General features: G+C 41.4%; 2 pseudogenes; one reads left to right on the plus strand and one right to left on the minus strand.

The window, feature by feature from the left end:
• Positions 1 to 3,685: 3,685 nt before the first annotated feature.
• LOC121461616 lies at positions 3,686 to 4,598 on the minus strand (annotated as a pseudogene).
• Positions 4,599 to 7,642: 3,044 nt separating this feature from the next.
• LOC121461777 lies at positions 7,643 to 8,967 on the plus strand (annotated as a pseudogene).
• Positions 8,968 to 15,912: the final 6,945 nt, after the last annotated feature.

A 15,912-nucleotide genomic window follows, 5' to 3' on the forward strand; every position in this document is an offset into this window, starting at 1 on the left:
AGTAAACATCTCTACAGTAAATGTGAATGATTATCATAACTATACAACAGAATCTTGAATTCACCGTAACAAAGTAGTACATGACAGTTTAAGAGAGTTCTTTGGCATAAATCTAAAATGTCTTCAACATGCTCAGGTTTTCTATGATTCTTTCCCCAGCTGGTGTAACATTTGGGGGTCTAATGGCTTTCAGGAGGAAAAGCCTACTTGGTAGAATCATTTCAGTAGGAGTAAGGCTTTGAAGGGTGTAACAGGACCCATGTTCTGGTCCCTTCTCTCCTTTCCACTCTGCCATGACGTGAAGATTCTTCATGACACAGTCCCACTACTGCGAAGGACAGCATGCTTCCTCTGCCAAGATGGACTGAAATTCTCTTAAACAATGAGGCAAAATAGACCTTTGTTCTCTTCAATTGTTCTGTCCATATTCTGTCACAGCGACACAAAGTAACCGTTATGGGGAAGATTTATTTATGCTTCATTATTTCAGAGGATCAAACACAACAGGGCAGAAAGGAGTGGCCAAGTGGACCAATTCAGGTCACAGTGGGTCAGACGTTGGAGAAAGGAAAAATGTCAGCACACTACTTCCTTTTTCCTATCTCTTTTACTCGGTCAATGTTCTGGGATCACCTGTAATCAGCCAGGATGGGGCTTTCTTATCAATTAATCTTCTGGAAACCCCCTTAGAGATACCTCAATCTCCTGGCTGATGCTAAATCCACACAAGATGAAAATGAAAGTATTTTTGAAAAATCAATAAGAAAGAAGGAAGAAAATCAATGAGAAACTTTCAAATCACCAAAGAAGAACCCAGAATTGTAAGCTGAAGTACAATAAGTAGAAAATTCAGTTAAGGCTAAAAGTAGCAATGTATTTATATCATGAAGCACCTGTGGGAGCACTCACTATTAAAGCTCCTCAGTCTGTCTGCTGTACTCAAGTCCACTCCCACTGTGCTTCTTCTGCAGCCCACAAGAATCTCATAGTTCTACATCCTTTCATATGTAGGCACCTTCCTTTAAAGTGCCCTCCTCTTACTATAATTAGGATTAAATCTTTGAATACCTAACAGATATCCCAAAGTTCTCTCTGAATCCCGCACTCACACAAACTCCCATTCACCCTATATCTGTCATTGTGTCTACAAGTCTACCGTTCTACTACAGCAGTCCACAGGAGAAATGTCAAAACAGTCATTAAAAATATCAGAGTCGGGTAAAGACTGTCCCATAATCAAGGTTATTATGTTTTAAGAGGAAAATAAGAAACAAAATAAAGGAACTAATTTTTTAGGAATGTATTCATTAAAGTTAAATCTCAATGATAAATTAACAAGAGACCAGAGACAACTGAGAAGAAATCCATGAGCTTAGCATTCAATGAAAATAAATGTGTGTGCCCCGGGTATTTCAAAATAAATGCACAATCAAAAGAAGGTGGGATTGCCATTCTTTAAAGGAGTAAATTTAATTCCTATCAAAAGGCATCAGAGCTGGGCAGTGGTAGTGCATGCCTTTAATCCCAGCACTCAGGAGGCAGAGACAGGTGGATCTCTGGGAGTTCGAGGCAAGCCTGGTCTACAAGAGCTAGTCCGGGACAGGCACCAAAGCTACAGAGAAACCCTGTCTCAAAAAACAAAAACAAAAACAAAACTCAAAAGGCACCAGTCAACCAATGACAGTCACTGCACTATCCATTCCAGTCCAGTTCTTCAGTGGATCTATTTTAACTAATAATACAGAAGAGGATTGACCTGAGACCAATCTCATTACAACATCTGGAGAAGAGAAGCATGAAAGAGGGAGTGAAGTAGATGGGGAGAAGAATGAGAAAATCCAATCTAAGTCAATTTGGATTTTGGAAGAGATAATTCAGTGAGTGAAAAGTTCAATAACTGGATCCATAAAGGCCAGTCTACTTACCAGTGATCAGACTCTTGCTCCAAACAAATGACCCAGACAAGAGGTCTGCCTGGTTATGTACGCTCTTTGCAGTCACATTTTGAGACTTTGCTCAATGATGCAATTTCCTCCTGTGGGTTAGAGTTACACAGTTGACTTACCATACACTTCCGACCCCTCACATACACTTGCACGCTCTCCTTTCCTGAGAAGGGCGTGACCTAGAGAAATGACATCAACAGGGATAGAAAGTTGCTTCTAGCTTAAGTTTTTAAAAAGTAGAGGAACTTGTGAATAGTGACTGAGGACTATTAGTGTGCTTCAATTAAGAGAGCTGGACTCTAGAATAAGACATCTGGGTTCAACCTATGCTGTAACTCCCTGTGACTTGAGCGGTACTGTAGATTTTTAACATATTAAGTATATAGGCAAGAAATTGAAAAACCTTGCCAATTATTCATGTCTTGATATTTTTCTTAAGGTACATCCTGTTCTGGAATGTCTCATTTCTCTGTCTAGAACATTTCCCCAGCATTTTCTGTCCTTCTTTGTGATCCAGAAGGGGACCCACTAACAGCATCAGCAGAACACTGACAGTAAATATAGACCAACAGATAGGAAGGAACTGAAGTCACAATATTACTCCTGTTGAGATGACACATTGTATGTTACTAATGTGATCAACTCTGCTGGGCACTGGAACAGGGGTAGGGAGGGCAGAGATAGGCAGATCCCAGAGTTGCTGATTAGCCAATCTAGTTGAAACACCAAACTCTTTTTTCATTGAAAGACCCTACCTCAAATAAAAGGGATGAAGAACAATTGAAATATATCTGTAGACAGCCTGTAGCCTCCACATTTGTACACGTGGAGAAGTATATCTGCATACATGTCCATACACCACATACATATACACATACTAACACACCATATGTGTATGTACAAAAAATAAACTTTTGAAAAGGAAAATATTGTTCCCTCCCTTAGTAGACATTAGCTGCATACCCATCCTTACAGAGAAGTGGGACCTTATGATGCCCTAACCCTTCCATTACAGTCTGCTGATGATCCCAGTCTAGTGTAGATCTCGTCCATGTAATCATGGTTGTTGTGAGTTTGAGAGTTCATGGCCATATGATACCTGGAATACAGCAGTGATAGCACATCACACCGTTCCCTGGTGCTTAATTTCTTTTTGTCTCATCTTCTGCATCTGATTATATGTTTTTAGTGCACATTTTTACTGAGATATGAGATAACTGATACTCATTCTACACTGAAGATACTAAAAAGCAGGAAATACATGCATCTTAGGAGCAATAAGGAATGACACTTACCGCCACCCTGTATGCCTTAGTTTTCTTTCTGTAAACTGAAACTAATTGTCTTCTTGAAATATGATAGCTAAGTAAATCAATGTATGTAGAACACACAAGATTCTAGCATGTACTAAGTCTCTTTAAATTTCAACATCAGTATTTTCAAAGTGTTGTAATGGATGGTATGGAATATAGAAACTTGGGGGAAAAACAAAGGATTCTTCCAAGAATCTTGTGGGGAGGAAATCTGCCCTTCCATCCTGAACCTAAGTTAGAGTATCACTCTTCCAGATAAGTACTTTACTAATACAAGAAGGTGAGTACCACACTGGAAGATTCCAGCAAGCATTACAAGAATACACATGTAATAATGAGTAACATAGTTTGTAAAAAAAAGAAGAAGAAGAAGAAGAAGAAGAAGAAGAAGAAGAAGAAAGAAGAAGGAAGAAGAAGAAGAAGAAGAAGAAGAAGAAGAAGAAGAAGAAGAAGAAGAAGAAGAAGAAGAAGAGAAAAAGAAGTAGATGGGCTTGTAGATAATTTAGCTGGTAAAAACATTTGCTTTCACGTCTGAGGACCAGAGTTCTATCCCATATAGTAGAAGAACAAGTTGTCCTCTGGCCTCTACATTCTTATATGGCACATGCACAAACACAATAAATAAATAAAAGAAAACAAACAAAGAAAGAAAGGCATAAAAATTAAAGATTTACTCACCACTTCTGTTCAGTTCTATGGACAGTGTCTGCTTGCCAGTGGAATGGGAGACAAAGTAGAATACAACAGAAACATTGTTCTATTCCCACTGGCATGTGCTCCTGACAGTAAAGGTGACTTACTGTGTGATTCCTTCTTAGTGCCATGATTCCCATCTGGAGTCCAAAAACTCTGTGGAGCTGGCTTGCCTGCAATTGCCTCACAAACTACTGTTCTATTCTTCCCTGGAAGTAGGGTAACTTCTGGGGTCACTGTAGAGATGGAAGGGAAAAAAAGGTTTAGTCTTGTCACAAATTACAAAGGCATTTATTTCTATCTAAAAATCTAGTGACCTGTAATAGCATGATATGTGACTATGTCACTTACCTAGCACTTGGAGGTCATGTTTCTCTTGGAAATTACCCTTAAGTGTTGCTATATCAAATGAAGAAAGCCCATCATGATTGAGGGCCACTGCATCGATCAGAAGGTCAGGATACTGGTCAGGTTTGAAGGCCCAGGTAATTTTTCTGTCTGTACAGTTGGTTTCATTGGTCTCCTTTGTTTCTACTTTTGAAAATATTCTGTAGAAAGGCTGACCTCCAGGTGCTATTACCCATATTATTAATATTTTGTTTGCGGTTGGAATAGCAGGGCAGCTGAGCAGAGCCTTTGCACCCATCTGTAGCAACAGTGTTAACTGGACACAAACATAAAAAGAACAGGAAAAGGAAACCTGTGTTAAGCTTGGCCACAGCATGAAGTTACACAAGAGAATTGCTTGACTTTTAAATGATGTCCAGAAATATTCAGTTTTTCTCACATTTCTTGTATCTGTGTGTTCAGTCTATTAAAATTAAATACATTATTCATTTTTTAAGGAAAAAATCAAGGTCTCTGGGCTACATGCACCTTGCACCAGAAAACCTCTTACTTCCTGTTTACTGACTTAGAGTCTATGATGGATACAAGTTTGCTCAATGGTGATTACTCAGCAAAATTATCTGTTATAGTCACCTGTGACAAAAGAGTCAGTGATGTCACCACGTTAAAGGAGCAGAAGTCGCTGTGAATGAGCCTTGACTCTGATAAGCATTGTATTAACCAGCTCAACTATACCATTTCATTGTCACTTGCTTCTTTGGGGTTCTCAGGTCCTCACAAGTCACATCAAATAAAGGTCATCTCACTAGATGACCAACGCTTCTTTAACGCAGACTTGGAAGGGTGCTAATCCCATAGACTTTCTTACTCTAAGACAGCAAAGGTGCAGAGTCCATCATTCAGTTCCCTCCTGACATAACTCTCGCATCAAAAGATTCTTCCACTCCTCCTAAGTCTCTCCAGAAGCCCAAGCATTAGGTACTGTTTCTCAGTAAGGTGAAATCTCCATCCCCTCAGTGCTGGCCACAGGATAAAGAACAGTACCTTCTGTCTCAGGTAATGAACCATTCTAAGATGTTTGATTTCTATTCGTACAACTTGACTCTAGAAAATATTTAAATAAGAATGTTTAAATATTTAAATCAGTATATTTCTCTAGTTCTATCCACTTGCCTTCAAATTCACACTCCATTGTGTAAATGTGTCACATTTTCTTTATATTTTTAACTTTGTTTTTTTTTATTATTTTTGTTATTTTTTATTTTTGTTATTTTTTATTAAAAATTTCTGCCTCCTCCCCGCCTCTGCCACCCATTTCCCTCCCCCCCTCTCCCTCCCTCTCCAGCCTGAAGAGCAGTCAGGGTTCCTTGCCCTGTGGAGGCTCCACCTTGCTTGTTTCAAATTTCTAGCTATTATGAATACAGTAGCATTAACATGATAGAGGAAATGTCCTTATTATAGTATGAAGTATTCTTTAAGCATAAACCCAAGAAGCTTGGCATAGATTTCTTTCCATTTTTTTGAGGAACCAGCATACTGATTTTTACAATGGTTGTTCAAGTTTGCACTCCCAGGTGCAATGGAAAATGTTGCCCTCATTCCATGTCCTGAGGAGCATGATCTTTCACATGTATTATTGTTTTTTTTTTCAAGTTGAAGATCAGCAAGGAATTTATTTATTTATTTATTTATTTTTTCTTTTTTTTATTGAGAAAAAAAAATTTCCGCCTCCTCCCAGCCTCCCACTCCTCCCCCATCCTCCCTCCTCTCCCTGTCCCCGCACTCCTCTCCCCTCCCTCTCAAGTCTAAAGAGCAGTCGGGGTTCCCTGCCCTGTGGAAAGTCCAAAGTCCTCCCCATTCCGTCCTGGTCTAGCAAGGTGAACATCCAAACTAGCTAGGCTCCCACAAAGCCAGAACATGTAGTAGGATCAAAACCCAGTGCCATTGTCCTTGGCTTCTCAGCAGCCTTCATTGTCCACCATATTCAGAGAGTCCAGTTTTATCCCATGCTTTTTCAGTCACAGTCCAGCTGGCCTTGGTGAGCTCCCAATAGATCAGCCCCACTGTCTCCGTAGGTGGGTGCACCCCTCTTGGTCCTGACTTCCTTGCTCATCTTCTCCCTCCTTCTGTTCCTCATTGGGACTTTGGGAGCTCAGTCCAGTGCTCCAGTGTGGGTCTCTGTCTCTATCTCCATCCATCGCCAGATGAAGGTTCTATGGTGATATGCAAAATATTCATCAGTATGGCTATAGGATAGGATCATTTCAGGTTCCCTATCTTCAGCTGCCCCAGGAACTAACTGGGGACCTCGTCTTGGGCACCTGGAAGCCCCTCTAGGTCCAAGTCTCTTCCCAACCCTAAGATGACACCCTTATTTAAGATATGTGCTTCCCTGCTCCCCTATCCAACCTTCCTTTATCCCAATCATCCCGTTGCCCCAAGTTCTCCCCATCCTACCCTTCTCACTTTTCTCTCCCCATCTCCCCTTACCCCCTCCCACCCACCCTTAAGATCCCGATTTTTTGCCTGGCAATCTTGTCTACTTCCCCTACCCAGGAGGATAGCTATATGTTTTTCTTTGAGTTCACCTTCTTATTTAGCTTCTTTAGGATATCAAATTGTACACTCACTGACATTTATTTATGGCTAGAAACCAATTATGAGTGAGTACATCCCATGTTCATCTTTTTGGGTCTGGGTTACCTCACTCAAGATAGTGTTTTCTATTTCCATCCATTTGCATGCAAAATTTGAGAAGTCACTGTTTTTTACCGCTGAGTAGTACTCTAATGTGTATATATTCCACACTTTCTTCATCCATTCTTCCATTGAAGGACATCTAGGTTGTTTCCAGGTTCTGGCTATTACAAATAATGCTGCTATGAACATAGTTGAACAAAAGCCCTTGTCATATGATTGGGCATCACTTGGGTATATTCCCAAGAGTGGTATTGCTGGGTCCAGGGGTAGGTTGATCCCGAATTTCCTAAGAAACCGAAACACTGCTTTCCAAAGTGGTTGCACAAGTTTGCATTCCCACCAGCAATGGATGAGGGAACCCCTTCCTCCACAACCTCTCCAGCAGAGGCTATCATTGGTGTTTTTGATTTTAGTCAATCTGACAGGTGTAAGATGATATCTCAAAGTTGTTTTGATTTGCATTTCCCTGATCGCTAAGGAGGTTGAGCATGACCTTAAGTGTCTTTTGGCCATTTGAACTTCTTCTGTTAAGAATTCTCTGTTCAAGACCAGCTCAGCTCCAGGGTCACACGCACGACTCTCCTCAAAGCTCTCCAGGGTGTGTGCAGGAACCTCTGTGCTCTTCCTCTACGGCAAGCCGACTGCCAGAAACAAGCCATGTCTATTCTCAAGGTCCACGCCCGAGAGATCTTTGACTCCCGTGGGAATCCCACTGTTGAGGTTGATCTCTACACCGCAAAAGGTCTCTTCCGGGCTGCCGTGCCCAGCGGTGCCTCCACTGGCATCTATGAGGCCCTGGAACTCCGTGACAATGATAAGACCCGCTACTTGGGGAAGGGTGTCTCAAAGGCTGTTGAGCACATCAATAAAACTATCGCACCTGCTCTGGTTAGCAAGAAACTGAATGTGATGGAGCAGGAGAAGATCGACAAGCTGATGATCGAGATGGACGGCACTGAGAATAAATCCAAATTCGGTGCCAATGCCATCCTGGGAGTGTCCCTGGCTGTCTGCAAAGCTGGTGCTGCAGAAAAGGGGGTGCCCCTCTACCGCCACATCGCTGACTTGGCTGGCAACGCTGAAGTCATCCTGCCAGTCCCAGCTTTCAATGTGATCAACGGCGGGTCTCACGCTGGCAACAAGCTTGCCATGCAGGAGTTCATGATCCTCCCTGTGGGGGCATCCAGTTTCCGCGAAGCCATGCGCATTGGGGCAGAGGTTTATCACAACCTGAAGAATGTCATCAAGGAGAAATATGGGAAGGATGCCACCAATGTGGGTGACGAGGGCGGGTTTGCGCCTAACATCCTGGAGAACAAAGAAGCTCTGGAGCTGCTGAAGAACGCAACTGGAAAGGCTGGCTACACTGAACAGGTTGTCATCGGCATGGACGTGGCCGCTTCTGAGTTCTTCAGGTCTGGGAAGTATGACCTGGACTTCAAGTCTCCTGATGACGCCAGCAGGTACATCACCCCTGACCAACTGGCTGACCTGTACAAGTCCTTCATCCGGGAGTATCCAGTGGTATCCATCGAGGACCCCTTTGACCAGGATGACTGGGAAGCCTGGAAGAAGTTCACAGCTAGCTCAGGCATCCAGGTGGTTGGGGACGATCTCACAGTGACCAACCCTAAGAGGATTGCCAAGGCTGTCAGTGAGAAGTCCTAAAACTGCCTCCTGCTCAAAGTGAACCAGATTGGCTCCGTGACCGAGTCTCTGCAGGCGTGTAAGCTGGCCCAGTCCAATGGTTGGGGCGTCATAGTGTCCCATCGCTCTGGGGAGACTGAGGATACTTTCATCGCTGACCTGGTAGTGGGGCTCTGCACTGGGCAGATCAAGACTGGTGCCCCTTGCCGATCCGAGCGCCTGGCCAAGTACAACCAGATTCTTAGAATCGAGGAAGAGCTGGGCAGCAAGGCCAAGTTTGCCTTGCCGGCAGGTGCTTCAGGAACCCCCTGGCCAAGTAAAGTGGATGCAGATCCCTGGAACCACCAGCTGCTTAGACCCCATCCCTGATGTCATCAAGGCGGCTCAAGGCCGGCCCAGTGCTTGCCCCTCCCATGCCACTGCTTCCTTAGATGTCTTCAGTCCGCCCAACCACCTGGAGCCCTGCGGGGGAACCCCAGCTTTGTAATCATGTGACTGGTCCAAATCATTGTCACCTCACTTCCAAGCTAGTGTCTGAAGCCCAGTGTAATCTCTAGGGTGGCCACAGGAAAGACCCCTGCCCCAGCGGTTCTACATGCAGAATAAAAGCCTCAGTGACCCATAAAAAAAAAAAAAAGAATTCTCTGTTCAGATCAGTGCCCCATTTTTTAATTGGGTTAATTAGCATTTTAAAGTCTAGTTTCTTGAGTTCTTTATATATTTTGGAGATCAGACCTTTGTCTGTTGTGGGGTTGGTGAAGATCTTCTCCCAGTCAGTGGGTTGCCTTTTTGTCTTAGTGACAGTGTCCTTTGCTTTACAGAAGCTTCTCAGTTATAGTACGTCCCATTTATTCAATGTTGCCCTTAATGTCTGTGCTGCTGGGGTTATACATAGGAAGTGATCGCCTGTGCCCATCTGTTGTAGGGTACCTCCCAATTTCTCTTCTATCAGGTTCAGTGTGCTCAGACTGATATTGAGGACTTTGATCCATTTGGACTTGAGTTTTGTGCATGGTGATAGATATGGATCTATTTTCATTCTTCTACAGGTTGACATCCAGTTGTGCCAGCACCATTTGTTGAAGATGCTTTCTTTCTTCCATTGTATACTTTTAGCTCCTTGATCGAAAATGAGGTGTTCATAGATTTGTGGGTTAGAATCTGGGTCTTCTATATGATTCCATTGGTCGACTTCTCTGTTTTTATACCAATACCAAGCTGTTTTCAATACTGTAGCTCTGTAGTAGAGTTTGAAGTCAGGGATGGTAATGCCTCCAGAAGTTCCTTTATTATATAAGACTGTTTTAGCTATCCTGGGTTTTTTGTTTTTCCATATAAAGTTGATTATTGTCCTCTCAAGATCTGTGAAGAATTTTGATGGGACCTTGATGGGGATTGCATTGAATCTATAAATTGCCTTAGGTAGAATTGCCATTTTTACTATGTTGATCCTCCCAATCCAAGAGCAAGGGAGATCTTTCCACTTTCTGGTATGCTCTTCAATTTCTTTCTTCAATTCCTTAAAGTTCTTGTCAAATAGATCTTTCGCTTCCTTGGGTAGAGTTACCCCAAGATATTTTATGCTATTTGTGGCTATCATGAAAGGTGATGCTTCTCTGATTTCCCTCTCTGCTTCCATATCCTTTGTGTATAGGAGGGCGAATGATATTTTGGAGATGATCTTGTTACCTGCTACATTACTAAAGGTGTTTATCAGCTTTAGGAGTTCTTTGGTGGAGTTTTTGGGGTCGCTTATGTACACTATCATATCATCTGCAAATAATGAAAGTTTAACCTCTTCCTTCCCAATTCGAATCGCCTTGATCCCCTTATGTTGTCTTAATGCTATTGCTAAAACTTCAAGCACTATATTGAAGAGGTATGGAGAGAGTGGACAGCCTTGCCGTGTTCCTGATTTTAGTGGGATGGCTTTGAGTTTCTCTCCGTTTAGTTTGATGTTAGCTGTCGGTTTTCTGTAAATAGCCTTTATTATATTTGGGTATGACCCTTGTATCCCTAATCTCTCCAAGACTTTTATCATAAAGGGATGTTGAATTTTGTCAAAAGCTTTTTCAGCATCTAATGAAATGATCATATGATTTTTTTCTTTCAGTTTATTTATATGATGGATTACATTGATAGATTTTCGTATGTTGAACCAGCCCTGCATCTCTGGGATGAAGCCTACTTGATCATAATGGATAATTTTTCTAATGTGTTCTTGGATACGGTTTGCCAGTATTTTGTTGAGGATTTTTGCGTCGATATTCATGAGTGAGATTGGCCTGTAATTCTCTTTCTTGGTTGAGTCTTTGTGTGGTTTTGGTATCAGAGTGACTGTAGCTTCATAAAAGAAATTTGGCAATGACTCTTCTGTTTCTATATTGTGAAACACATTAAGGAGTATAGGTATAAGCTCTTCTTGGAAGTTCTGGTAGAATTCCGCATTGAAACCATCTGGTCCTGGGCTTTTATTGGTAGGGAGGTTTTTGATGACAGCTTCTAATTCTTCGCGACTAACAGGTCTATTTAGATGGTTCACCTGGTCCTGGTTTAACTTTGGTATGTGGTATTTATCTAAAAACGTGTCCATTTCTTTTACATTTTCCAGTTTTGTGGCATACAGGCTTTTGTAGTAAGATCTAATGATTTTTTGATTTTCCTCTGTGTCTGTGGTTATGTCCCCCTTTTCATTTCTGATCTTATTAATTTGCATATTCTCTCTCTGCTGTTTGATTAGTTTGGATAGGGGTTTATCAATTTTGTTGATTTTCTCTAGGAACCAGCTTTTTGTTTCATTGATTCTTTGTATTGTTTTCTGTGTTTCTATTTTGTTGATTTCCGCTCTCAGTTTGATTATTTCCAGTCTTCTACTCCTCCTAGGTGAGTCTGCTTCTTTTTTTTCTAGAGCTTTCAGGTGGGCTGTTAAGTCTCCAATGTGTGCTTTCTCTGTTTTCTTTAAGTGGGCACTTAGTGCTATGAACTTTCCTCTCAGGACTGCTTTCATAGTGTCCCATAAGTTTGAATAGGTTGTTTCTTTATTTTCATCGAATTCAAGGAAGACTTAGATTTCTTTCTTTATTTCTTCCTTGATCCAGGTGTGGTTCAGAAGTTGACTGTTCAGTTTCCATGAGTTTGTAGGCTTTCTGGGGGTAGCATTGTTGTTGAATTCTAACTTTAATCCATGGTGGTCTGAAAAGATGCAGGAGGTTACGAATATTTTTTTGTAACTGTGGAAGTTTGCTTTGTTACCGAGTATGTGGTCAATTTTCTAGAAGGTTCCATGAGCTGCAGAGAAGAAGGTATATTCTTTCCTATTTGGGTGGAATGTTCTATAGATGTCTGTTAAGTCCATTTGATTCATTACCTCCATTAATTCTCTTATTTCTCTGTTAGGTTTCTGTCTGATTGACCTGTCCATTGGTGAGAGAGGAGTGTTGAAGTCTCCTACTATTAGTGTGTGCCGTTTGATGGCAGCCTTGAGTTTTAGTAATGTTTCTTTTACGTACGTGGGTGCTTTTATATTAGGGGCATAGATATTCAGGATTGAGACTTCATCCTGATGAATTGTTCCTGTTATGAGTATAAAATGTCCCTCTCTATCTTTTCTGATTGATTTAAGTTTGAAGTCAACTTTGTTAGAAATTAGTATGGCCACACCTGCTTGTTTCTTGGGTCCATTTGCTTGATAAGACTTTTCCCAGCCCTTTACTCTGAGTAGGTGCCTGTCTTTGTGGTTGAGGTGTGTTTCTTGTAAACAGCAGAATGTTGGATCCTGTTTTCTTATCCAATCTTTTAGCCTGTGCCTTTTTATAGGTGAGTTGAGTCCATTGACATTAAGTGATATTAATGACCAGTGGTTGTTAACTCCGGTCACTTTTTTAGTAGTAGAGTTTGTGTGTTTCCCTTCTTTGAGTTGTGCTGGTGAAGGGTCTCTAGATGTTTGAGTTATTGTGGCCATTGTTGGACTCCTTGGTTTGTGATTTTCCTTCTATTACTTTCTGTAAGGCTGGATTTGTGGCTGTGTATTGTTTAAATTTGTTTTTATCCTGGAAGATTTTGTTTTCTCCATTTATAGTGAACGAAAGCTTGGCTGGGTATAGTTGTCTGGGCTTGCATCCATGGTCTCTTAGTTTCTGAAGTACATCTATCCATGACCTTCTGACTTTCATGGTTTCCATAGATAAGTCAGGTGTAAGTTTGATAGGTTTACCCTTATAAGTAACTTGACCCTTTTCCTTTGCAGCTCTTAATATTTTTTCTTTATTCTGTATGTTTTGTGTTTTGATTATTATATGGCGAGGCGATTTTTTTTTTTTGGTCCTGTCTATTCGGTGTTCTGTATGCTTCTTGAACCTTCAAAGGAATATCTTTCTTTAGGCTGGGAAAGTTTTCTTCTATAATTTAATTAAATATATTTTCTGGACCGTTGAGCTGTACTTCTTCTCCTTCTTCTATCCCAATTATTCTTAGGTTTGGTCTTTTTATTGTGTTCCAGATTTCCTGAATGTTTTGTGATGAGAATTTGTTGGTTTTGCTGTTTTCTTTGATCAGTGTGTTTATTTTCTCTCTGGTATCTTCAGTGTCTGACATTCTTTCTTCTATCTCTTGTAATCTGTTGTTAGTACTTGTCTCTATAGTTCCTGTTCATTTACCCAGATTTTCCATCTCCATCCTTCCCTCGGTTTGTGTTTTCTTCATTGCTTCCATTTCATTCTTCAAGTCTTGAACTGCTTCCCTAACCTGTTTGATTGCTTTTTCTTGCTTCTCTTGGTTTTCTTGCGTGTCTTTGAGTGATTTATTCATTTCCTCTACCTTTTTGTTTGTAATCTCTAATTGTTTATGGCAGTTTTTCACCTCCTTTTTAAGGTCCTCTATTATTTTCATATAGTTCACTTTTGAGTCGATTTCTTCTAATTCTTCAGGAGTAGGGTGTACAATTCTTCTTATTTCGGGATCCCTGGATTCTGGTGGTATCATGTTGCCTTTCAGGTTGTTGGAGGAATTCTTGCATTGGCGCCTTCCCATCTCTTCCTTCAAATGGAGCCAGGAGAGGCCTGGTGTCTTGGTCCAGTCTTTGCTGTGATTGACTCTCTGGGTGTATCTCTTCAGTGTAGAAGCAGGAACCGTTCCCGTCTAGGTGAACTCCTCAGCACCAAAACATGGAGGCCTGGTAGTCCAATGACTCGAGGACAAAAGGGGGAGCGTGGGGAGCAGGACACCCTGCTGCACAGGCTGAAGGTGCACGTGCTCCCTTACCGGGGATCCTTGAGGCCTGCCCCTTAGGTAGGCTCTCACCACTCTGGGTGGGTAGCCTTAGTGTAGGAGCAGAAAACTGTTCCTGAGCAAAGGACCTTGCAGAAAACGAAGACTTGGGGGGGGGGGTCGTGTGTAAGAAAGACAGCCCTGCAGAAGGAGCTGGGGGAGGGGGGTTTGTGCTCTCTTCCGGGAGAATTCGCCCCTGGATAGCACACACTCACCTGTCCAGATGGGATTCCTCAGCAACTAAACAGGGCCGTCCGGTAGCCCAATGATCCGGGAACAAAAGGATGAACGGAGCAAGGGGGGCTGGTATCCAGAAGAGCACAGGAGATCCTGGCACATGCACGAGCTGAAGGTAACCGGGCTCCCTTACAGGGGACAGGCAGGCACTCACCGCTCTGGGTGGGTAGCCTTAGTGTGGGAGCTTAAAACTGTTCTTGAGCACTGTTCCTAGCATACAGCAGGGCAGGGTTGGTGAGGGGGGCTGGGGTGCTGGGTCGTGTGAAAGAAACACAGCCCTGCAGAAGGAGCTGGGGGAGGGGGGTTTGTGCTCTCTTCCAGGACAATCCACCCCTGGATAGCACACACTCACCCGTCCAGATGGGATTCCTCAGCAACTAAACAGGCTCACATGTATTATTGATCTTAGCCATCAGACAGGTGTAAGACGGAATCTCAGAGTAGATTTGCATTTTGCTGATGGCTAAGGATGTTCAACATTTCTTTAAGTGTCTCTGGTCCCTTTGAGTATCCTCTATTGAGAATTTTCTATGTAGATCTGCACATGAGTCCTCTATCAGATGTGGAGTTCACAAAACTCTTTTTTCATTCGGTGGGCAGCTGATTTGTCCAAATGATGGTGTTCTTTGCATTACAGAAACTTTTCAGTTTCATGAGGTCCCATTTAATAATTGTCGATCTTAATATCTGTACTGCTGGTGTTCTGTTCATAACATCTCCTTTGTCACTATGTTCAAAGCTGTTCCCCACTTTCACATCTATTAGGTTCAATGTATCTGGTTTTATGTTAAGATTTTTGATTCATTTGGAGTTGAGTTTTGTGGAGGGTGGTATATATAAATCTGCTTACATTCTGCAGGCAAACAGGTAGTTTGACAAACACTGTTGACAAATGCTATCTTTTTTCCAGTGAGTATTTCTGGCTTCCTTATCAAAACTCAGGTGTCCATAGGAATGTGCATTTTGTCTGGGTTTTCAATTCAAGTCCATTGATCAACATGTTTCTTTTTATGCTAATGCCATGTGGTTTTCATTACTATAGATTTGTACTCCAACTTGAAATCAGGAATGGTGATAGCTCCTGCAGTTCTTATCTTGTTCAGGATTGTTCTGGCTATCCTGGATTTTTTTGGTTTTTCATTATGAAGCTGAGAATTGACATATCAAAATCTGTCAATAATTATGTTAGAATTTTGATTGGTTTTCCATTGAATCTGTAGATTTATTTTAATAGGATGCACTATTTTTTACTTTGTTAAAAAACCTACTTGTCTAAGATCATGGGATACATTTCCATCTTTTGACATCTTGTCATTTCTTTTTTCAAAATATTGAATTTGTGTCATATGAGGTTTTCCCTGGCTTGCTTAGTTATCTCCAAGATATTTTGTATTATTGTAGGTTATTGTGAATGGTGCTGTTTCCATGTTTTCTTTCTCGGTACATTTGTCACTTTTCTATAGAAAGACTAATGATAGTTTTTGTTTGTTTATTTATTTTAGTTAGTTTGGTATCCAGCCATGTTACTGAAGGTGTTTATCAGCTGTAGGAACTCCCTGATAGAATTTTGGGATTACTTATGCATACTATCATATCATGTGCAAAAAAACAAAAGTCTGACTTTTTCCTTTCCAATTTGTATTCCCTTGATCTCCTTTTGTTGTCTTATTGCTCTAGCTAAAAATTAAAGACTATATTGAATAGCTATGGAGAGAGTGGAGAATCTTGACTTATTATAGATTTTAGTGGAATTGCTTTGAACT

This window comes from Microtus oregoni, unplaced genomic scaffold, assembly GCF_018167655.1.
Source record: "Microtus oregoni isolate MIOR12 unplaced genomic scaffold, Mior012 000023F_ref0000262, whole genome shotgun sequence".
In the NCBI taxonomy this organism is placed as follows: Eukaryota; Metazoa; Chordata; class Mammalia; order Rodentia; family Cricetidae; genus Microtus; species Microtus oregoni.